Raw genomic sequence first — 25,135 nt, forward strand, 5'->3', positions numbered from 1 at the left:
TAAAGAGAAACGTTAGTTTGAGCTACAAACTAAGTCACACAAGTGGAAAACGAAGGGCATCAATCTTGCCGTGAGCGGCTGAGCCTTAGTTTAGCAAAAAGCGCGGGAAAGAAAACGAAAGGCTGGCTGGAAATTCCCGCAGTAACCCTTCGTGACGTCATCCGATTCTGATAGCATCTGCTAGCGACTAGTTGAAAGCGTGGTTACACGGTATTCTTTAAAGAGCGCGACACTGGGCACAGCAAAGAACCACGAGACAGCGCTCTGCCCATTGGTTCTTTACTGTGCCCCATTTCGCGCTGTCTAAAGCTGCCTGTTCAAAAAGATCTACCAACGAGCTCAAACGAACGAGCTTTTAGTTAATAGTTTATCGACAGCCAACAAGAAATCACACTGCATTCCAAAGGAACCAAAGGCTTTAGCTGGGTGAGTTTTGCGAACTATTTTATAAACACAGCCAGAACGTGCGAAAATACCTTGACGTCATACCGTGATGTCCGACTCGCTAGTATGACGTCAAGTCGTATAGTAACGCCAAATTCATTAGTACGACGACACGTCCTAAAACTGTGACGTCATACTAACGTAGCAGCGCCGCGATTCGGGCGTGAACTTTTAGTCCTGTGCTAATAAGAAAAAGAAACATGCTTTTTTATGCAGATCGAGTTTTCGAAAGGTACTTCACCATATTACATGTTTTTTTTTTTTTAAATGTTGCTATACGGTATCCCTCTGACAGCGCGAAATGCACCTCCTGTGTCGCTTCTTTCTGCGCCCTGTATGTCTGAGACTCTTTCTTTCATTCGTTTTTTTTTTTTTTTGAGCGAAGGGCTTGACCTGGCCAGACAGGAACCATTTGCGAACAAAGGGGAAAACATTGAAACAGGGGGAAACCATTGAAACAGAGAAAAAAAAGGAACAGCACTACGGTGGCATGTGCGTAAAAAAACTGCTCGTCGCGGAATGTTGGTTCTACACAACACACTAACACGCACGCGCACACACACCAGCGCTCACACACCAAGGGGGTGATATGGGGGAGGTGGGGGGGGGAGGGGTTCTCCTCCTACTCGTTCCAACAAAAACGGGGGGCGCCGGCGTTGAAGATGAAAAAAATAATATTAATAAAAGTAAGAGCCGCCCGCGCGCGCATCGCCCAGCCGGCTGCGGCGCAGAGCACTGGAAATAGAACGCGCCGCGCGCGCGCTGGGGTTACGTCGTCCCGTCTCCCACCTTTCATAGTTTTTTTCTTCTCTCCCTCTTCTTTGCGCGCGCCCGTCATTCGTCGCCACCACCGCCCATCGGTCGCCGCAGCGTCTCTCGGTCGCCTTTGCGTAAACGCATGTTGCGCGCCCCAGCCGCGTCATCCCTTCTATTCTTCGGCGACCCCTCTTATGCTTTTGTCGTTCACCTTGGGAGTTCCTCTTCCGCCTCTCTCTCTCTCTCTCTCTCTCTCTCTCTCTCGTCACTGGCCTCACTTGGAACGTGGTCAAAGTAGAGCATATACAGAAACACTATAGGTCAAACCGGCCGCGCCTGAACGTGCGCGCCGCCCCGTAAGCCTTTCCGCCCCCCCCCCCCCTCCCCTCAAGCTGCGGTATACAACGTTAACCTACATTATGTCAACGCGAATGTTTCACCAGGGTTGCAATGTAGGCTTGTTGGTAGTGCATCTTCAAGGGGTGTACGGTAGCGCGATTAAAAGACGGGACAAAAGAAGCCACGCGCGCTGTCTGTGTCCCCGTGTGGCTTCCTTTGTTCTCCCGTCTTTTAATCGCGCTACCGTACACCCCTTGAAGGCGAATGTTTCGACGCGTAATTGAAGAAGGATTGCGCTCTACGGAATTCCCGAATCGCTGCCCGAGCCAGCGATGACCACTATGGCGCTAGCTAGCTAGCTCGACGGAGGTCGCGGGATCGAATCCCGGCCGCGGTGGCCGCATTTCGATGGGGGCGAAATGCGAAAACACCCGTGTGCTTAGATTCAGGTGCACGTTAAAGAACCCCAGGTGGTCGAAATTTCCGGAGTCCTCCACTACGGCGTGCCTCATAATCAGAAAGTTGTTTTGGCACGTTAAACCCCATAATTTATTTTTATTTTTTTCAAATCTAGCTCGACGAGGCAGAGATGACGGACTCGGCGCCACACGAAATCAATGAACGCGCGCCGCGATAGCCCCCCCCCCCCTCCCCCCTTCCCCCCACGACGATGGAGTTGCGCTGCTGAAGATCAAGGTCGCGGGATCGATCCCCGTCACGGGGACCCACAATCAGATGAGGGCGAAATGCAAAAACGCTAGTATACTTAGGTTTCAAGTCGACGTTAAAGGTTAAAGAACCACGACGGTGTCAAAGATATTCGGGAGTCCGAAACTATGCGGCGAGTCTTGATATCAGATTACGGTTTTGGGCACTTAAAACCCAAGAATTTACAATGCGAAGTTTCCTCCTACTCTCCCGGGTTTCGCGCGGTTTCCTAGCTGCTTCCTGTTTAGAAAAAGTTTGTTTCAACAGATGTTGAGTTATTTCGCTACCTCCGCGGATATAGTTGTGGATATGTCACGCGAATGTCGTGCGAAACTGCCAGCGAAATAACTTGTTCAACAACCTTTGTATGCGTACTGGCCAAGAATGCACGGATCTGTTCTGCGTAGCAAAAAAAAGAAAAAAAAATCGTTTCCTACACAAAGTCTTCATCAACATATATTCGGGCTCGCAGGCATCTGTAAAGCGCACCGACCTGTTATAGAAATGGCGAAATATATTTTACAGATTATTTGATTTACTTTATTTTCTTTCATTGAGCTAAATGTTGATCAATGCGTGTCGCACTTTTCTGTCCATGCACCTGTCGTCACCACTGCTCCCTGAACAAACATCCCACATCATCTTAGTCCTTTTGAAATTCCTACGCATAACGTTGAACGCTGTGCATCCGCCTGATCTGGTGCTTGCATTTAGGCAGAGCTTAACTGTGAACGATGCCGTGCATAAACGTAAAAAAATTGCGTGGCAATAAAGTTGTGACCTTTGTGGTGGTTAAACATAAACACTCCGTCATATGTTACTCGCGAAAGTAAACAATAATGTACGCATCGCCGTTATTTGCAGTAAAGCATTAACCGCCTTAATCAAGCTTCGCTTCACATATATTGCAACATGTGCGTTTGATCTGCAAATCTCTTACTTATATTTATTTTTCTTATTCTTTTTTTAAATTTTGGCGGAATGAATGCTCTCCTTTCTCTCTCGTTTTTCAGCGTGTGGGATTCTTTAACCATGCACCAAAAAGCTGAGTGTACACGAGCGTTTAGGCACTTCGCCCTTCCTCGAAATGCGATCACCGCGGCTGGGTATCGATCCGCAATATCGTGCTGGTGCACCAGAACATCATAGCCACCCAGCAACCGCTGCTCGTTCGGGTGCTCCCATACCAGCTTACCCTCGTCCACGCGTGAAATTCAATGAACGAACGAATGAATGAATGAATGAATGAATGAATGAATGAATGAATGAATGAATGAATGAATGAATGAATGAATGAATGGCCCTGGCGGCCGACGGAGCTTAGTCACTGTGAGAGGTATCGTAATACGAAGGGCGCCACACTTACGCTAATTGCCTTCGAGTTCTGATAGCAGTGTTCTGTACGCGCACGCAAAAGCGAACTCACTCACTCACTCACTCACTCACTCACTCACTCACTCACTCACTCACTCACTCACTCACTCACTCACTCACTCACTCACTCACTCACTCACTCACTCACTCACTCACTCACTCACTCACTCACTCACTCAGGCATACAAGCGCGAATTCTCACGACCACAGAGCCGGTCTCATGCGAGAAAGGAAATTCGAATAACAAAAAAAAAGTCGCTGGAATGTTTCGCAAAAGCCCAAAGTAAGTTCGACCGTAATTAGCATTTAAAACGGCGATTTGATTTTCAACGTAACTTCATTTCGATCGAGACCTCTGCGAGAGCGACGGGAAGTCCGATACGCTACATGATGTATATCGTCGTCGCCACTACACTTTTCTTATTTGTAACCAAATTAAATATTATGTGTTCAAGCTAATTAATCAGTTTAGCTAAGCACAAATTACCGATGCGCCGATCCAAAAACGGCTGGAGGAGTCGTGGAACGCCCGAGCGGCTTAATTGTTTTTGCAAAGCTGTTTCTTGCGGTTCTACGTTTTGTTTCATTTTCTTCGGAGGTTCGGGAAGAAGAGGGGGAGGCGGATGAGGGGCATTATGGAAGAGGAGGACAATTACAAAATTTAATCTCCTGGACAAACAAAAACAAAAAAGACAGAAAAAAAAGCAGCTGAGGAGGAGGAGGAACTTTTTTTTTTTTTAAATAAAGGACAAGCAGGTGTTTTCCTGCTTGAACAACGTTTCTCCCACGCAACGCCTCCTGACCATGCATGTCGAACAAAAGGCCTGACTTAAGTGATCATGTATTCCCCGACTTCTTCTTTTTTTTCCTTTGTGCCATAGTGTCTTCATTTTATCATTTTTTCTTTCTTACATTCCTTAGTCGCAGGAGCTTATATATTTTTTTATTACTGTTACAAATAGACAAGAAAACCATGGCCAGGCGGCGCTACTGCGCCTCTTGACAGCGCCCCCAATGTGGAAGCGTCAAGCCGGGCGGTCGCGCCGTGGCGCAGTCTCCGCTTTGTTTACATTGTGTTGTCCGCGCTTTTCTTCGCTGCTCGTGCTCACGGCGCTCCGTTTTCGACGGCGGCAGATCGCCTGCTTGCGCAACAGCCATGCAAAGATTGCCGTGCGGTTGCAAGAAGGCTGCCGACGCCGACAGCTTTTTTTCGTGGCGGCAACCTCACGATAGGGGAGCGTCTGCTTCCGAACGTGTACGGCGTTGAACTAATTGTGGACGGTGATGTGATAGTGAAAGCCAAGTGCGTGTCACAGGTGTCCGACAAGATCGTAGACGACGTCGAGTTAGAGGTACGCACTATGTTCAGAAATTTAGCCACATTTATTTCAATTACAACATAAGTCACACTGGCAGCAGAAACTTCTGTTGTCATACTACTCGGTGACTGCAGATCCATTGGGCTGCTTCTTGATGGTTCCGTCACTTCACAAAGGCTTGTTCTGGAGTCTGTTTCACACGTGTCTTGCCGCTGCTCAAGAGCTGCGTCGCTGCAGTAGGAAAGCACATGTCCCAGTGGTGCTGACTGCTGAGAAGACTGTTGTGATTGCCATTGGTCTGTTTGGCGCCGCTTCCATCTGCATCGCATATGAGTGAAACAGTATGTATGCCTATTTGTTGTGGGGATTAAATTACTCCCAATAATATGTTTGCAAAGGTAACGTTCCTGTGATTGTGTGCATATTCTACAAGAGTGCTACCACTACAAGTTACGATACTTGCACACTTAGATACTTAGAAAGCATGGGGAAACAACAAACATAACGCGCACGTCTCGAGCGGTTGCTATCCGATCTGCCGCTTCCCGACGCACGCGACGACCGCGGCTTGCATTAAATACGGTCTGATACCACACACAAGTAGCGCGCGGCCCCTTTCGTTACCTGCACAACTAGTAATTTAAGTTGCAGCGTTTGGAAAAAGGAAATAACTCTCTTGAGCTCGTCCATGCCAATCGCGAGGGAAGGCACAGTGCAATCAAATAAATTCGGAGGTTCCAAGTGCCAAAACCGTGCCAAAACCACGAAATCAATATGAAGCCCGCTGTAATGGGGAGTCTCAGGAATAATTTTAAGCTCTGGGGGTTCTTTAACGTGCACAAAAATCAAAGCACACGGTAACAAGGGTGTTCTTGCATTTTGCCCCTATCGAAATGCGGCCGCCGTGGCTGGGAATCGAGCACGCGTCGTAGAGCTTAGCGGCGCAACACGCCTGCATTTACCGCTAACAAACGGCGGATGCCACCACAATTCAACAACGCGACACGACTAAACAAACGGCCGTGCACTAAAAACAGGCATATGACTATTCCGCTTTCAAGATATTACACGCGAATGCGAAAGTATGAGACTTACTCGACTCGGCCGCGCACTGCAGTTATCCATGCTTGTCGTCTGTCCTTATCGTCCCACTTCCCAGGAAATCTGTAGAACTTCACGGGCGGCGTAGGACCTTTCGTGTTTTCGAGGCTGCTGTGGCAATCAACAACACATCAGTATTGCGTGCCACCTTTCCTGGCTGATGAGGTCGCACTCGGCATCGCAAAAACCACGCGCACGAGCGCTCCCGCCGTACAGAACACGGGCGCGCGCCAGCGCAGCGACGACCCTCCAAACTTCCATTGGTCCGCTAGGGGAGCATTCGGCGCTGGTGCCGCGCGGGCAAACTTTAGGTTGCCTCGTCTATAGAGAAGCGAAAGAGAGAGTGCCAGAACATCAGGGAGAGAGCTCAACACATGAGGAAACAACAACAAGACGCTCAAAATCAAAACACGTTGATGTGTTGTTATATACATATATATATACATATATATATGTATATATATATATATATATATATATATATATATATATATATATATATATATATATATATATATATATATATATATATATATATATATATATATATATATATATATATATATATATATATATAAAAGTCGCTCGGCAAGGCAGTTGTCCGAAGGAAGCCCATGATCTTCTGTGCTCACAATCGGTGAGACCACTTTTGGATTTTCTGCGCACGCAATGAACGGTAGCTTGTGGAGCACTCCTCCATACAAGAGATTACAGCGCATCCCTCGGTGAATCCGGCACATTTATACGTATATTATCCTCCCTTTTTCCCCTCCCCGGATGCCAGCTGGCAAACAGTATATTGGGACTTGGTTAACCTCCCTGCGTTTCCCTTCATTATCTCTCTCTCTCTATCTTGACGATTAGGATAGCAAACCCTTCTGTGCCCTATTTTCCCATTATCTTATCATTTAATAAACAACGACGTCGTTAGGGCATCCATAAAACCGTTTGTCTAGTCCAGTGGCTTGCAAAAGGGCTAGAGCTGACTTTGTAATCTCGACTGCGCTGTTTGCGTTCTGGCCGAGGACCCACAACAATGTCGTCTGATTATGGCGTGCTCTCGAAGTGCTCAACCGTTCAGACAGACCAGCTACTGCCGTCCTCGCACCGTAAGCAGGACAAGAGAGCAAAAAAAAAAAAAAAACACGTATATGCTAGTGTTTCTGGTACCTGAAAAAGTGTTCTCAGTTAGTGCCAGTGTCACCCCACCTCCTGGTGAACGCGACACCGAGACGGTGTAAAGTGCACCGTATACGTGTTGGGTTCAGTTTGAGCTTGTGAAGCGTGCGAAACTTTTTATATGTCTGGGTCCCCACTCGTTCAAGCGCCCGTTCCGATCACCTGGTTGGGTCCAGTGTTCAAACAATGTGTAGCGTGATTCAGCGTTTCGCACGAGGCAGGGCCGGTGCATTTCTTTTACTCTTTTTTTTTTCGTACAGCGCAGCCTACACACAGAGACGCGGAAAACGGGCATCCGACGAACCCGAGCGCTGACTCTAACGCAACCGGTAATAATAATAATAATAATAATAATAATAATAATAATAATAATAATAATAATAATAATAATAATAATAATAATAATAATGATGATGATGATGATGATGATGATGATGATGATGATGATGATGATGATGATGATACATGAATCAACAAGCCCGCGCTCAAGCCTCAGAAGTATCACAGACACTACCTACGTTACCAAAAAGAAGAGCGCTTTTGTCTACTCGCCGCGTAACTTGGTGGCTACGGCGTTCAGTTGCCAAGCGGGAGGTCGCGGGATCGGCTCCCGTCCGCATTTCTTTAGGAGCGAAAGGCAACAAAACGCACGTGTGCTAATGTTTAGGCTCGCGTTTCAAGGAAGCCTACAGAGCACTCCACTAAGGTGTTTCCTCATATAAATCCCAGCTTCGGGGCATTAAACCCCGCAGTTTAATTTTAACAGCTCTTTTCTTTCCTTACGGTCAAGTTTAGCTCAACGAGAGATCGTCCGAAATTGCCCCGAGACAGACGAAATGAGCATGGCAAACGGTGAGGTGCAAGAGAACGTCACATCCGGCTCGTTCTTTCTTCCCGAGATAGGCTGCTAGACGTCGCGTCCTTATAACGAAAGATCACGCGCGTCACTTCCGGTATGGCGAAGGCCGACGCCGCCCACGCGCAAGCGAGGGGAGGCGTGCGCTAGAAAAATAACGAGCGTACCGCTAAGTACAACTTAAAAAAGAAAAATGGTTGCAAAAGAAAAACGAGAGAAAGAAAATGTTAGCAAACGTTGGAGAACAAGGGGGCGCGGCTGACCTGAAAACGTCAGATCCGCTCTGACGGACACCGAATTGACAATGTGACAGCACGGCTACCTGTAGCGTAAACACTTCCCCGCGATCAATGCACCGACGCCTATACCAACGCTCTTTCTTTTTTTTTTTTTGTTTTACACGCGGTGCCGTTGACCTCCGCCTCCCAGGCTGTTTAATGGCCGCGTGGAAGGTACAATGGCTCAGTCGCCAGGCAACTTACCGTTACAAGCAATCAGCTTTTCGGCGACAAGTGGTCTCCTGATGCTCGATATGTGGACAACGACAATATCAATATATTGACAAAGAAGAACCGACGATAACAATCAGAGTATAAATAGCTTCCCTCTCTCTTTCTTTCTTTTTTTTCTTTTTTCCTGTTTACTGCAGACGACTGCACTGTGACTGTGAGAGTTGTAGCGTCTTCCCTCGCATAGTTGCAGACACCACAGTTGCTGTATTTTATTTCTAGTTCAAATTTGTGTGTAACCCCAGACTTTTTTTTTGAAATTATTACATACTGCGGCTTTTCTTGACGGGTCCTCCGTTCATTCATTCATAGTATATATAACATCACGTGCGCCCCCTCCTGTATGTATAGACATTAAGAGACCCACAGCTTTTTTTTTTTTTTGCAAAACAAATGAATGAATAAAATAAATTACAAGCCCTCCCGCCTCTCTCTCTCTCTCTCTCTCTCTCTCTCTGCAATCGTCTATGATAACAAAACTAGGTACCCGCGTTGTCACTTATTAAAACAGAAAAAAAAGCACTATGACATATATTGGCGAAATCCAGAACATCAGCAATATTTAAAACAGCAAACGTCGTCAGCGAAACCGCATAAGCATGCGAGATTGCGGGATAGCTCGTGCAAAGCGCTTTTGCACATCTTGGTAAGGCCTATGTTGGTTCGCAAGGCGCATTTTCTTGAACTGTCCAGGACAGCAGTGAAAGAACGCAACAGCATACGGCAGCGCACGCGAGGCAATCTCCAAACTTTTCGAAGATGACTATGGAGCATTGCCGCAAGTGCGTTTATTGCTAAATGGCTAACTTAAAAAGAAAGAAAGAAAGAAAGAAAGAAAGAAAGAAAGAAAGAAAGAAAGAAAGAAAGAAAGAAAGAAAGAAAGAAAGAAAGAAAGAAAGAAAGAAAGAAAGAAAGACAAATGACAGGTCAATGAAGCAAGCGAGGCTTCTTTCACGGACGTTGCTACACAAGCTGCTTGAGTAGTGCATTTGGGATTTCGCGATAGCGGGCCCAAAAGAGGCCTGCTTTTTTATTTTTCTACAGTTCTTTGTCGTTCGTTGATTATTATTATTATTATTATTATTATTATTATTATTATTATTATTATTATTATTATTATTATTATTATTATTATTATTATTATTATTGTTGTTGTTGTTGTTGTTATTATTATTTGCTACGGCTCAACCCACTAGTTGTGATTTATTTATTTATTTATTTATTTATTTATTTATTTACTTATTTATTCATTTATTTGTAGAGTCGAACGACCCAAGGCGCAACACAGTAGATGTGAGAGACGCCGTTGGTCGCCGGGTCGCGTTGGAGAATCATCGGTGGTGGAAAAAAAAAAGAAAATCATCCGATGTCTCCCAACTGGGACGTCCCTCGCTATATGACCGTGGATTCAGATTTTTTTTTTTTTTAAGAAAAGCTGAAGTTGCGGCGTTACACAAGTGGCTCGCGCGCTCGCATATCCCCGAAACTGAAGTGGGTCGGATCGAACGGTCCAGTCCGTCCCTTACAGATCGAAGAATGGCCGGCCCGTCTCATAACTGCATTAAGCCCGAGCGAAAGGAAGCACCATTGCATCGGTCAGAATCGTTAACTCGAAGAGTAAGAGGTGCACACGTAAATTTAAAAAAAAAAGAAAAGAAAGAAAAGACTGCTAATAGCTTCGAAGAAGGTGTGTAAGGGGGAAGCGCACCTCGCACTTTCACGGGGACGTTAATGGTGCTTAATAAATTAATTAACCAGGAATTAATGAGCCGTGGCTGTTACAAAAATAGAGTTTGGCTCTCCCTCTTTCTCTCACTTTGAGCGCTTCACGTGCTATTGAACTTACGACACTTTTATTTGTTTTCTCGTAAAGTTCAAGTGCGTAAGCATCCCTCACTTGCGTTCTCCTCGCAGAAGAAGAAGCAACGTAATCGTTTTTTTCGCGGCGTTCAACGACAACAATTTTCAGAGTTTCGCGTTCATTAATTCAGATTAGGGCTGCGTTTGGCGCACCCGCTTCTATGTAGCTTAAGCGTCGTGATGTGATGCCGGCTCGATTGCCTTTCGAGTAGCAAACGTTGGGGGCCTCTCTCAAATAATTTTTTTTAACGCGTAAGCAATAAAAGCAAACTTTAGTCATCTATAGAAGTGCTGGTCAATCAAGATACATCACGGCGTTTGGCGAGGAAATAATGCTATCGCAGAAAATCTAAAGGCTCGTTTTTCCTCAAACTTTCACGCTTTAGTTCCATAACACTTCTTTAAGAAAAAAAAAGGACCTTGCTAGTTCAATCATGTTTGACACGTTTCTCTCTTCTGTATTATCCCCTATTCGTACATTCTTGCTCTCAATGTATAACCTTTAAGTTAACGTGGCACCTTGTCAGGGTAATAATATTACAATCACTCCGCTGTCTTCGATACTCTACCCCCCCCCCCCCCCGGCCCATACCAGCGTGAAATTGAAACGGGTTCCTACCCCATAATCGCCGCCATTAGTGACACCAAGAATTTTTATAAGGCCCTTAATTTATTATTCGTTGGCTGCTTCACAGTAGATTGTTGATTCCCGGTGGAACCTGACGTAATAAGCATTCAATAAACAAAGGAGCAAATTTGTTAATTATTTATTAAACCGACCTCCCATTAGAACATCCACTAAACTCTCACAATAAGCAAATTTCCCGCAAAAAAAAAAAAGAGAGAGAGACAGAGAGAGAGAGAGAGAGAGAGAGAGAGAGAGAGAGAGAGAGAGACGTGTTTGGCTCCACTTATCGTTCGCATATACGTTCAGAACATTCAAAGTTACTTTCACACTATTTTCTGACCCATAGCGAAATAGGAGGGCTTGCTACGAAAAGCAAAACAAGAAAGTCGGTGTATAGCACGAGAAACGTGTCTTTGTTGCTTTCACACTTATACGTCTTTTGACTCGGATCTCTTATGCTGTTTTCAAAGTAGTCTTCCGAAACAGAAATCGAACCTTAATAAACAGAAGGAAGGATCAGGGGAAGGTGAAAACTTGAATTTATAAAACGGCGGGCGGACAAGTGTAGCCTCAATGCGCCGCGAGGGACGAGGTCGTGGGTACGATTCTGACCGCGGCTGCTGCCGCATTCCGACGAAGGCGGATTGCAAAAAAAAAAAAAAGCGCTTGCCTATCGTGCATCCTGTACACGGTAAAGAGCCACCCAAAGTGATGAATATTATTGCTGAGCCATTAACGCTGTCGGCATAAAAGTTATCAGTTTGTGTTTCTATTAACTTTTTCGTTGCTTTAATAGACTTTCTCTTGAGCTTCCGTTAAACACTTCGCGTGGTTTTCTTTTCTTTTTTTTTTACAAACTACGATGTTTGCAGTAAACTCCTGAATAAATGAAATTTAAGTAAGCAGAGACAACACATAGTCGGATCTCTGCCTGCTCTGATCGTTATCGCTACATTCTCATTATGACGAGAAATATGGGGATGATTAAAACGAAGTTCCTTTGATATTGGCTTAAACGGAACTACCACGCTGTGCTAGTTTGGAATGATTGCGTAGTACCACGAGAGAAGCGAGGTTCTTCTTTTTTTTTTTTATCGGCTACAACCCAGTAGAAAAACGTTCTCGGCGGTATATCGGGAATAAGAGCATGGGCAAAGTGAGGAAAAATTAATTGTTGAAGAAATTTCTCCTGTCACTCACGAGAGAGAGAGAGAGTGTGTGTTACGTTAAATATACGCTGAAAATACAATGCAGTATCAAACGTCCTCAAGTGGCTGTTTGTGCGTTTGTATAGTTGTATAGTATAACGACACTTCATGCTTTCAAGGCAGCCCCCCATATTGTAAATGCTGTGCTATTAGAAAATTTGAAACTTCTATTAAAGCACGAGTTTTTTTTTGTACTTTTAAATTAATTATTACTAATTCTATATGGCTTTCTTGATTTTCTTAACAGATAATTCTACGCTATTCAATGCTAATTCTATAGATACTCGAACATTTATGCTCCATATTAATTTGGAATAATCCACTCATTTCTTGGCCAATCCCCCATCGTAGGTAGGAACCACATACGTGATAGGCAACAACAGCAACAACACGGTTCCACTTGAATTACATTTCATTGGATACTACCGTACATGCACTATCATGCAGGTGTAGTAGTAAAAAAAGGCAGTAAAAGAAAAAGAAGCATGCATGTGCAAAGAGAAGAGGTCAACTTCTAACAAGTGGAGCATGGTTCTTGAAAAAACGGCATCAAACTCTTCCATACGCCAATTCGCAAATGAATGCCGTTACATTGCGAGTTGCCACTCGCTTTTCCTGACGGGTCTTGTCTTCCTTCACGCTTCTCTTGCAAACGTCGCACAAACGAAAGTCCACCTTGCCTTCTCTCGACAGGCGCATAGCGCGCGAAGAAAAAGCGTAATTTTATTCCTCGTCAGAGTGGCTTTCAAGACTTCAGCACCGACGAAACTCGAAAAGAAGGAACCCTGAAATAGCCGTCCGTACTTCGTAAGCATGATCTCCACCAGCCCGCTGAGAAGCTCGCCTCACCATCGAAGCTCAGAAAGTACAAAAAAAAATAAAATAAATAAAAGACGAAAGAAAACGAGCAGAACGGCGATGGCCAGAAAAACCAATTTCGGAGTGAAGGACAATGGACACCTCTTTCGCATTTACATCACACGTTTTCTCATTTACTCGCTCTCTCTCTCTCTCTCTCTCTCTCTCTCTCTCTCTCTCTCTCTACTCCAAATCCGGCTCAAGCGCGCTGCGCCGTTCTCGCGGAGCTCACCTGAAACGAGACGATGAGCAGCGAGAAACACAAGAGCGAGAGGAAGGTGATGACGACGAAGAAGAGGAAGAAGCGACGCCAACGGAAACAGCGAGCGGCGGCGGCCTCATATCCGTCGCTCGGATGAGCAACCGGCGACGCTTGCCGTCCGAGAAGTCACTCGCCCGGGCAGCGGCTGCTACTACTTGACAGGCGAGGCACATCGCGTCGTCGCCGCCGTACAGTATCGCAGCGCCGCCGCCAACTCCGCCCGCCCGCTAGCCATCACGGCCGAGGCATTGAGCCGTCGTCGTCCAGTCCACCACGTCCATCCACCGGCGAGCGCGCGCGGCCACACACACGCACGTACGCACACACACACGCACGCACGCAACAAACGCACGAGCACAAACGCCCGGACCCCGCGCCGCCACCGTTTGTCGGCACAGGAGCACGGACCGCCGCCGCTGCTGCTGCTGCTGCTGCAACGGCTTCGAGAAGGAAGAGCTACTCCGCTACGCGTATGGGCCGCAACGCCATTGAGGTGCGCGGAAGGAGGCTGGTGGAGCGAGCAACGTTCAGGGCGAAAGCGAGCAACGGTGGACTTACAGAGGACGATGCGCCGGTGAGAGCGAGGGAACGGGAGAGCGAAAAGGAGGACGACGACGACGACGCAAGATGGCAGGCAGACCGGTGCCGAGAAGAGAGAAGAAAGTACAAGAAGCGATGGCGCGCAGAGAAAGACAGATGAGAAAAAAAAAAGGAAATTGACAGCAAATACCGAACGCGCGCAACAACAAAAAAGTGGAGGCTGCGACGCGAGGGACAGTAAGACACAAAGAGAGCCCGGCCTAGGTGAAAGGCACGAAGAAGGGTGGAGATGCTGCGATGTTTTTCTCTTTCTTTTTCTGTTTCTTTGTTGTTTCTTTTCTCCTTTTTCTTCCCTGGAGCGCGCCGAGCAGAGAAGATGAGGAGCTGGAGCAGACGACGTGAGCGAGCGACGCTTCTGGCAGACGACGAACGCGACTGCAGCGCCGCCAGCCGCCGCAGTCACAGCGCCACTTCGCGACGGGGCACACCGAGGTCCCTACCGGCGTCGCCGAACCGCGCGGTTTGGCGAATAAACAACGCATTTGTTTTGTTTCGCTGACCCGTTCGAAATGTAAATGACGCTATGGCAAACAAAAGGAGGAGGGCGCTGTAGTAATGCGCCTGAGGAAAGAAGAAATAATAAACAGACCGGGTCGAGAGCGGCTTGCAGGTAGCGATTGACGGTGCTGTCTGCCGGTGCGGAACGGAAAATACGCGGTGGCTGCAACTTTCGCGTGCGAGTCGAGAAATTGCCGGTGTTGCGAGGTTTGAGTGCTCGCGCCGTGCACCTTTTCTTTTTTTTTTTTTTTGTCCTCGCAGCAACCTAGGTAAGCGCTGAACTTGGAAGGGGGATAACTGTCTTCTTGATTGGATGTCAGCGCTGAGTTCATCGACACGTGAAGCTTGCAGTATGTGATATAAAGTACCTATCATCGGCAAAATATGACGCTTTAGCTAGAGAAGCTCACGTTAAGGAAGAAACTAAAAAGAATTTCAGACGGTGCTGATTGCCTGAGCAATAGTGCTCCTTATATACACTTTTTAATGCGAATAGCATGCATTCTTTGCCTACTTCATCCGTTTTGAGCCTATCTATCTAGCCTCTAACGCGAACCCAGAGGCACAAGTTGTACAACCTGATTGGGTCACTAGGTAAGAGTCCCGATTGTGATGCCGTCGTGGTCATTCAGCTGTCGTCATTCTAGTTTCGTGATCTCGCTCTCATCATGCCATCGTCCTCACGCCTACTCCCCGACCCAGTAGCCAAGTTGTCTGACAGCTTGGGCCAGTAGGTATACGGACTCGTGCTCAGGGTGCCATCGTGATCGCCTCATCGCCATCGTTCCATCTTCGTGATCTGACTGACTCCAACCCAGTGGTCCGATTCGTCTAACGTCAGATTCACTTAAGCGGTCAAACGTCCCGTCCCGTCACCGTCAGGGCACTGGCGTCAGTCATGAAACGGCGTTTTCTTGCCAATTTCTCCTCAAAAATAGCACACCCCTAACCTTGGTCGATGCACCTAAGGTCGCCGGTGTCCTAACTTTTTAAAAATAAGAAACCGGCGATCGAGTATGACGGTTTATGTAAATCCGGCCTAAAAGAGCTTGGGTCACTAGGTGTGTGTTCGGCGTCGTGGTGCCGTAGCAGTCATTGCATCATCCTCGATCCAGCTTTGCCATCCGTCTCTCGCCATGCCTTTTGCCGCCACCATCACGCCATCGCCCCTCACACAGTCTTCGTCACGCTGTCGCTTCATCGTTGTCATCACTTCAGTGACGTCATATCATTGTCGTCATACCCTCGTCGTCACACCGCCTTCGTCGTTCCATCGACGACTGTCTCTCGTCATAGTAATGTAACCATCCTGTCGTCACATAATCGTGATTATGCCACCCTTATGACGTTGTCATCGTCAGTCGCTATCGTGCCTCCAGTGTCAGACTGTCGTCGTTATGCGGTCGTGGTCGTCCCGTCATGGTCATTCCAGCTAAGTCATCCGACTCCCGTCATGCCATATCGTCATGCCATCGTCATGATGCCATTTAAGCTACAATATCTTTTTTTAAATATTGCCCGCATAGCAGATAGCACAATTGTAACCCTTGAATAGATTCGAGGGGCCGGAAACTTGTGGAATTTGCTTCGGACCATGAACTTAGCATTATGAACGATGGCAGTCCGACGTACTTGCGTGGTTCGAACTACAGCAGTTGCTTAGACTTGACCTTGGTGTCACGGCAACTTGATCAAAATGTTCGATGGTTCTCTGACATCGAGACTCATGGTAGTGACCATATTCCCACCTACTTAAGTATCACTGGATTCGGAAGCTTCTCCTCTTGTACTTCCCGACAAGTATATATAAGGTGGTCAACGTATAAGACAAAGGTGGAAGAGGCATGCAAAGAAGGATTTACCGGCACCATTGAGAATCTTATTACAAGTGTACTGGAATCGTCTAAGTACACATTTACATCCGCTAAAAAACGTACGGATTTTGACATGGAGCTTGAGCGACTTCGAACCATTCGCAGAAGAGCCGAGAGGCGATACAGGCGCACGAAGTCAATTCATGACCTTAGAGTCGCTCGACGTATACAGAAGAAAATCCAACGTCGTATGGACAGGCTGGAGGAACAACGGTGGAAGACGTTCTGCGAATCACTTGACCCCCGCAAGCCACTGTCTATCATATGGAGGACGGTGCGCGGCCTTGGCTCGTCTCCACAGCAACGACACCCATTCTCATCCCTAGCCCTCTATCAAGGCCGCTCACAGGTCGACATAGCCGAAGACTTCTGTGTGAAGACTGCGGGCAGTGTGGTCACCATCAGTGGCGAAATTCTGGGTGAGGTTCCTGCGACACGCTTCCCGGAATTGAATGTGTCCTTCTCACTTGAGGAATTGGACGCTGCTCTGGCCTCATGCACGCGCTCATCGTCGCCAGGACCAGACGGCATCACCTACGCTGCTTTATGCCACCTAGGTGAAGATGGCCGAAGCAGACTTCTGGAATGTTATAACCAGTCATGGACTGATGGCGTCGTTCCTGAGCGGTGGAAGTCCAGCCGCTTGATACCACTCCTGAAGCCTGGAAAGTCGCCACTTGACCTAGCGTCCTACCGACACATTGCGCTGTCCAGCTGTGTTGGGAAGGTCATGGAAAGAATGATTCTCACCCGCCTAGAATGGTATCTTGAGCGCCACAACGTATACCCCGATGCCATGGCTGGTTTTAGAAGAGGCCGTTCCTCTATTGACAACGTCATCGATCTAGTCACCTCTGTACAACAAGAAAAACACCACAAGCGTATACCGGTTGCACTATTCCTCGACGTGAAAAGCGCCTACGACAATGTAACGCATGAAGCCATCCTTGATGCCCTGGAAAATAATGGAATTGGTGGACGCATGTTTCGGTGGATTCGGAGCTATCTATTCAAAAGATCCTTCTTTGTGCACTGTGCAGATGGCCGAACTACTGACCATTACACTTATCGTGGCGTCCCTCAGGGTGGGGTTCTTAGCCCCACTTTGTTCAACCTTGCAATCCTTGGCCTTGCCGACGTTCTACCGCATACAGTAAACCTCTCAATATATGCTGACGACGTATGCATATGGGCCTCGGCAGTTACACGTCTCCAGGTGCGTGCACGGCTCCAAAAAGCAGTGACTCTAACATCATCGTACCTGCGTGCGCAAGGCCTAAGCATTTCGACCGAGAAGTGCGCCTTAGTCGCCTTTACCCACAAGCCCATGACCTGGTACCCCATTTCTATTGACCACCAACCAATTTCGTACGCAAAAACTCACCGATTCCTAGGCGTTATTATAGACAGAGACCTTTCATGGAGCCCCCACATCTCATACTTGAAGAAGAGGCTTACTTCTATCTCCCATATACTAAGGTTTCTTGCCGGTAAAACATGGGGCACATCCGTGGCATCTATGCTTCAACTATACAGGACGCTCTTCCTAGGATACTTGCGATACAGCACACCAGTGCTGTCCAATGCTAACAAAACTAGCATCCATGTCCTACAGAGCATTCAAGGCCAAGCCCTTCGAACATGTCTGGGGCTACCTCGAAATGCTTCAACCGTGGCAACAATTGCCCTCGCGAGAGACAACCTAATAAGGACCTATATAGATATCGACACACTACGGGCGCATGTTCGCCATATATCCAGAGTCCCTGACCACCATCTCGCTCACTTGCCTGAGAAAAGACCCAAGGCAGCGTTCTCCAGATCGATTGCGGCTAACCGGCACTCTTTGTCTTTGAGGCACTCACCCGCAACAAGAACGCCATCCCCTATGTGGTGCTTGAAGAAGCCTCCTGTGTACCTTGCTGTTCCAGGAATAGTGAAGAAAGCTAGCCTGACCACCGCGGCTCTCAAGCAGACCACATTGGAACTTCTACATTTTTCATATGCTAACCGAATTCATGTTTACACGGATGGTTCCGTGTCCGAAAATTCTACGGGCGCCGTTGTTCTACCATCTCAATCGGTCGTCATCAAGTTAAAAACTTCTCACGTAACGACATCTACAGGTTCTGAACTGGCCGCTCTTCGCGCTGCTGTCGAATACATTGAAAAAGAACCGCCCAACAAATGGGCAATATTTTGTGACTCGAAAGCAGCCCTCCAGAGCTTGCGAAGCTTACGACGTGGTAATTATGAACAGCTGGTGTCACAAATCAACGAAACCTGCCATTGCGCATCTGAACGAGGACATGACATCATATTTCAGTGGCTGCCGGGACACTGTGGCATCGTTGGTAATCACCTCGACGATGACGCTGCCCGACGTGCCCAGGCTGGCTCACCGACAGTCCTTATTCCTTTATCCAGAGTCGACGCTGCAAGAGAGCTTCGCAGTCTTGCTCGTGCAATCACGTTAGGTTGCTGGCATACACCACAGAACTCTAAGTGTCGTTTACACAGTCTCGACCCATCACTAAAACTTACATTACCAGCGAACCTTCCACGACGTGACGCAACACTGCTGTGTCGGCTGTGGGTAGGAGTAGCTTTCACCAACTCCTACAGCTACCGCATTGGAATGGCGGATTCACCAATGTGCGCTAAGTGCAAGTGTGAAGAGACCATCAGTCACCTTCTGTGCCACTGTTCTCGCTTCGATAATCAACGTGAGACTCTCCAGTGTGCATTAAATAGACTGGATGACAGGCCATTCACGGAAGCGAAGATCTTGGGAGCCTGGCCTCACAGCTCATTGGCCCAAAAAGCAGTTAGAGCGCTTTTTCGCTACCTGAAGGCAACGGACTTGAGTGCCCGACTATAGACAACCTACACTTAAGTTCTCTCTCTTTCTCTTTCACTCCCCATTCCCCTCCCCACGCGTAGGGTAGCAAACTGGACTCAGTCTAGTTAACCTCCCTGCCTTTCCGTCTTCCCTTCTCTCTCTCTCTCTGTAACCCTTGAGCTAACTTACTTAATGAGGCGACCGTTTTGTCTATGAGAAATCAAAGTGATTAACTGATTAAGTTACATTACAAGCTAAGTAAGGGAAAGCGGACCAATCGCAGACGCCGGCACCACCCTTTTCATCCACTTATCGATTTTCGGTGCAGTGGATCGGCCCTATCGAATCCCTCTCCGATTGAGCGTGCTCGTCGCCTCTTGTGAGTCAATTAGATAAGTCAAGCCGCTCAGTGTAGGCAATGTTATTCGTTTTTCAAGCAAACAAAAGTGACCTCCTATGAACGAGGAAAGCGTTTGATGGGTCTGTTCAGACAACCCTGCGGGTGACCGCCCGATGCTTGCGTCGGCGGTTACGCAAATTTGACGTCAGGAGATGGGAATAAAAAACATATTGGAATAGTTTTACGCTATAGGGCCCAAGGTATGAGCAACTTTGGTGGTAAAAGAGTGGTTGGGTATGCGTGGTTCGGGATTTGGTAGGGAATTCTTTTCGCCGATGCCGGATTCGTCGCGACACGGGGCCCTTAACGCGCGTTAATTATCTCAATACAATCGTCACGCCTCACTGATGCATAGATTTCAGCCGCTGCTTGCGTGGTCCGACAGATAAATGTGAGTGCTGCCACAAACATAACTGCATTTTGTTCAGGCGTACGGAAAGGAGCTTAAAAGGCAAGCGCGCCAAACGAAGCGCTTAATCAACGTTCGTTTTCTTTCTGCATTAGCCAAGTATTCTAGAAATATTTCATCATAAACCACAGAATTGTGCAGGGGCACTTTGACGGTTGCGTATCATGGCGTGCACGATGCATTGCTTTCGTTGGATCGGTTCTGAACAGTACTACTTGAAATGCGTAAAGGGTTCACCCTGAGTAGAAATTGTCTGCGTTTATCTATTTCTGAGATCGTTGCAGAACAATCATGCAATATGTGAATATAATTTCACAGCGCCCTTAGCGGTCACGTTCTGAGGTTCCGAACAAACGTAATCCTGAAAACAGGTTCAAGGAGGGAAAGAGACAAGTAAAAGGCAGGGAGTTTAACCAGAATAACGTCCGGTTGGCTACCCTACACCGGGGGAATGGGAAAGGGGGAAACAAAGATAACATGGAGAGAGAGAGGAGGGAAGGAAAGAAGGAAATTGCGGTGAGTTCGCTGACGTGTGTGGTCCTACAGAAATTGCATGAATAGTCACAGATGGTTCAAGTAGCCACCTAAGTATATGTAACTAGCAGTACAACCTGAAGGGAAGAAAAAAATGAAAGCATGCGTTTTCCGACGCGCATTCGCATTTTCGGGCAGATAAAGGTGGGGTCACGCCTCCACACCAGAACCTCAAGAGCTATTTTTTTTTTTTCATCTCTAAATCCACAATGGGTCCATCAACACCGCCGGCGGCGTCTGGCCTGGTCATTCGGTTCACGGCTGAATGAGGATGCGGGCTATTGCTTCTCTAAGGGCTGATCCGAGCACTCTCACAAGCACAGGCCCGTTACCCCTGACGGCCTCTCTCTTCCCCCCCCCCCCTTTTTTTTTTGTCAGCCTCTCCATCACTTACCACTCCGAAATTTTCAAGTTAAATTTCTCCGCACGACTCGGCGGTTATGTGTGGCGTTGTCTCATGGGACACGCGCGAGAGAAAGGAATATATATGCGGCGCTCCTTTAGACAACCATCAAACTCTTTCTAAGCACGTTTAGTATTTTCGTAAAATGAAATTCGTATTTGTTTCATCTTGCTTGGGGCTCTCCCATGTGTACCTGCTATGAGTAGCCACTGGTGCAAAACAATATATAGAGGTGAGATCCTCTTTCGTTTTCTCTTCCCACACCGGCAAAACGAATCCCTGCCTAGAGACACAAAGAGAGCCCTTAAATGAAATTCAGATAGCTGTGTTGACATTTGTTCGCTTACGTGCTATGTGGCATGAAGAAAAAAAAATACCCACTGATAGTACGCGCAGAAGCTTACGATCTAAAATAAAGGTGCACTGTGGATATCGCCCACGCTCGTACCCTCATCTACCGCAGCCTGTCAAGCCCTCATTTCTGATAGCTTATATCGAAGGCGCGTGCTGGTTAAGGCCTTACCCGTGCTTAACTAGGTTAACGTATTGCCGAAGACTATTTCGGTGTTTAGACGTAACATCCTAGCTCTTACGCAACGCTTCGCTATTAAAGAGCTTCTTGAGTGGCTTCCTATCATTTGGCAAAGCGATTTCAACATTCACACTGACGCGACTAGCTACAACAAATACTAAGTGGGGCGACTGTTTGGTTCTTTTACAGCCAATTCTCTTACAGCGAAGCTGTTAGCCTGCCGGTGATCGGCACTTTGCGTGTCCGTCCGTGAACAAAAATTATCATCATCAGTGATGACTCATACCCCCTTAAGCAAGCAGAAATGCAATGGCTCATCCTCCTCGTAATGCGGGGGCTACAAGCACTCAGAAAAGTGAAGCCAACAGCGCACGCATACATTGGAATCGCGCATACAACGTACAGCTCAAAAGCTGTACTTTGTATGCAAGCTTGCAAACAAGCTCAAAACGAGCATCTGTCGTCATCAGCAATGGCTTATAACCCTGTAAGCAAGCAAAAGGACGCAATAGCTCATACCCACGTAAGGCAGAGGCTACAAGCGCACAGCAAAGTGAAGCGAACCGCGCATACATTCATTGAAATCGCCCAAACAACACCAAGGACAGCATACGTTTCAATAAAAAAAACAAGCTCAAAGAAATCATGTGAACATCAACAAAGCATTGCAAAACCCCCTCAGTAGTTGTAGTGGTGGTTTTGCAACAGCTTCGCTGAATATCCACTTTCGAAGGGCCGGGATGGCGAGTCAACTCTTTCTTTCTTTTTTTGTCTTTCTTCAATTCTCCCAAGCAAGAATTCAAAATATGCTTCCCCCCTTCTACATTTCCAATGCCGGGAACTTCAGTAAAATTAGTCTTCATTGTCTCAAAGCCATGCCGTTTTTACAGGGGATAACTGCCGTGCTGCGAGCATCAACGTACTGTCGCGCTTGTATGTACTACGTCTGAGCAAGGCGCCTTTAAATCTTGCTTCTCCGCTCTACGCATCTTGATGAGAGGAAGCCCACTTCTGATTTTCTTCATTTTAGAGGCGACAGCAAGCGTGTCGCTGGTAAAATTATTTGTTTTGCTTCATGCATTCCATACTGCAAATTGCAATCTTGTCTCATCAGGGAAAGCGCTGATATCCCCCCCCCCAAATAGTAAAGAAAAAACATCACCTTAACCAATCTATATAAATAGATGACAAGCACCAAGAACTGAGAGAACTGAGAGAGAAACCCCACAATTATATTAAAATGCAATCCAAGGTTTCTTGCAGTTTCGAATTATATTGAATAATTTGCTGGCTCCGCACTTTTACTAGGCTCTCTTTACAGTCCCCACTAGCACCCTTAGCAGGTCTACTCGCCAACTGCAAGGAAATGACTACCTGTGATTTTTTTTAACGGGCGCCTAAATATAAGTAGACGGCTAGGCTCTCGAAAAAAATGCGTGCGTCTATCAAGCCGTGTAGATTGAGAATTTCTCCCCATACGTGGGCCGATCTCGAAGATAGCGCAATACCGAGCCGACCCGCGGCAGAGGTGAAGCAGGTTTTAAACACTTTGCAAATTTGCAAAAATAAGCTCAATATCTTAGGTCCAAATACAACCCGTATAAGATATTATGCTGATAAGAACAGATACTACACTTTGACTCACGTCGGCCATGTCTACGTTCGCACCGCCCTCTCTTTGTCGGCGTTCCAAGCGCATGCGCATCTCCTTTCCTTTCCTTCCGCTCTCCCGTGATGGCGGTCCCGTAAGCGTGCTCTCCGCTAGGACCACAAGGCGGAAAGAAATGCGAACCGTCCATGTGGCCCCGATCCCGCAAACTTGGAACGTTTCACCGGGGCAACGGTCAGGTCTCGGAGGGAGCCTGTGGGGAACCGATTTTGTGTGGCCTGTGTTGTGTGTGACCGCTTGTGGTTTTCGAGTGACCTCACAGCCATTGCAGCACTGCGGGACGTCGACCCACCGCACGATCGGCTTGGCTATGGCGAAGCAGTGTGTGCCCTCGGAGTGCGGTGAGGTGCATGTCTGTTCTACGTGCCGGGATTCGTTAGTAAAAGGCGTCGTGCCGCGTTTTGCAAAAAATACGTGGGTATGCATACGTCCCGGTGCTTCATCAGCTTCCGAGGCTCAACATCGTGGAGGAGCGACTAGACGCGCCTTGCCTTCCATTTACGTACACACGGTGTTTGGCGCACGGCAATGGACAGTTCGCGTTTGAAGGGCCCAAATACCCAACCTCGCTTCCGCCTTCGCAAATTACGATTACAAAGACGGCGCCGAATAAAACAGCACACGAAGAAGGGGTACACGAGACAGCACGTAGGCGCACTAACAAATGAGTGTTTTATTTCTTGACATAGTAATATATAGCTGCTGTCATTACTATGTCAAGAAATAAAACACTCAGTTGTTAGTGCGCCTAGATGCTGTCTCGTGTCCCCCTTCTTCGTGTGTTGTTTTATTCGACGCCGTCTTTGTAATCATGCTTAACCGACTAGCCCACCAACACATGCTCAGTTACATGCCTTCACAAAGGGGAATGACATTCATATTATTATTATTTTTTTGCATTCTTTCTCACCGAAATACGACTGCCGCGACCGGAATACGAATCCGCAACCGCATACTCAACAGCAGAAAGCCATAACCATCGAGTCACCCAGCCTGATCTTGTTCAACTAGGAAAAAAAAACAAGAAAATTTGCTATGCCGCTAGGCATGAGTACGCTACTGGAGTCCAAGACCACACTCGCCGCTTTGGCCAGCATACGATCGCTTATACCCGCATTGACACGCACTTTCACGTAATCACGCTCACAGCGGTTAGAGCACACGACATGCGTTTTCCAGTCGCAAAGAAGATGGGCAGGAGTGGACGGGGGTGGATTCACTCCCAAATTCTGCAACGCCACTCTAATAAAAAAAAAAGGAAGAAACTCCACTTTATGGCCAGCGCAAAGAAGAAAACAGAGAGAAAGAGCGTAACTCGAGCGGAAGCAACGCGCCAAGATAAAAACGAAAAAAAAAAAGGACGCGACCTATCGCCGCGTCGCAAACACGCAGCAGGCCCTCGCCGACGAGGCAGCACCAGTCGACGGAGAGAATGCCTTATTCACTCAACCTATTATCCGAGCGTCGCCCGTCGACGCCGCTCTCGCGCGCGCCTGTAATATTTAGCGCGGCAACTCGCTCGGTCGCCGGCTCGGTCGCGCGCCTCGTGCCTTCCGTGGGGCCACCCGCATGCGCGCGCACACACGCACACAAACACACGCAAACCACGCAGCAGCAGCGGCGAAGTGCGGGCGAAAGAAAGAAAGAAAGAAAGAAAGAAAGAAAGAAAGAAAGAAAGAAAGAAAGAAAGAAAGAAAGAAAGAAAGAAAGAAAGGCGATGAAAGGCAGAGGAATGGAAGAAGCCGGGGAAACAACGCAGAGTGAAAGGAACACGTCTATCGACTGGGCACAAGTATCCTTCTTGAAAGAGAGACGAGGAAAGCAGAAACGGGCGAAAGAAAGAAAGAAAGAAAGAAAGAAAGAAAGAAAGAAAGAAAGAAAGAAAGAAAGAAAGAAAGAAAGAAAGAAAGAAAGAAAGAAAGAAAGAAAGAAAGAAAGAAAGAAAGAAAGAAAGAAAGAAAGAAAGTGTTGCG

At 47.2% G+C, this 25,135-nt stretch overlaps 1 protein-coding gene and 1 pseudogene across 8 annotated transcripts in view; both read right to left on the minus strand.

Moving 5' to 3' along the window:
- Positions 1-25,135, minus strand: part of sif (still life) — a 251,444-nt gene that overhangs the window by 207,462 nt on the left and 18,847 nt on the right. For 3 of the 8 annotated variants that reach the window (XM_065454836.2, XM_070538773.1, XM_065454833.2), the window contains exon 1: positions 13,372-14,603. The exons of 1 other annotated variant lie outside the window; for it this stretch is intronic. The gene's annotated coding sequence lies outside the window, so the exon portion shown is untranslated. Of the gene's footprint in view, positions 1-13,371; positions 14,604-25,135 lie in introns of those variants that run through there. 4 more of the 8 variants (XM_065454839.2, XM_065454837.2, XM_065454835.2 and 1 more) reach the window with 2 other exon arrangements.
- LOC135920550 (U2 spliceosomal RNA) lies at positions 22,968-23,147 on the minus strand (annotated as a pseudogene).

Source organism: Dermacentor albipictus, chromosome 5 (genome assembly GCF_038994185.2).
Source record: "Dermacentor albipictus isolate Rhodes 1998 colony chromosome 5, USDA_Dalb.pri_finalv2, whole genome shotgun sequence".
In the NCBI taxonomy this organism is placed as follows: Eukaryota; Metazoa; Arthropoda; class Arachnida; order Ixodida; family Ixodidae; genus Dermacentor; species Dermacentor albipictus.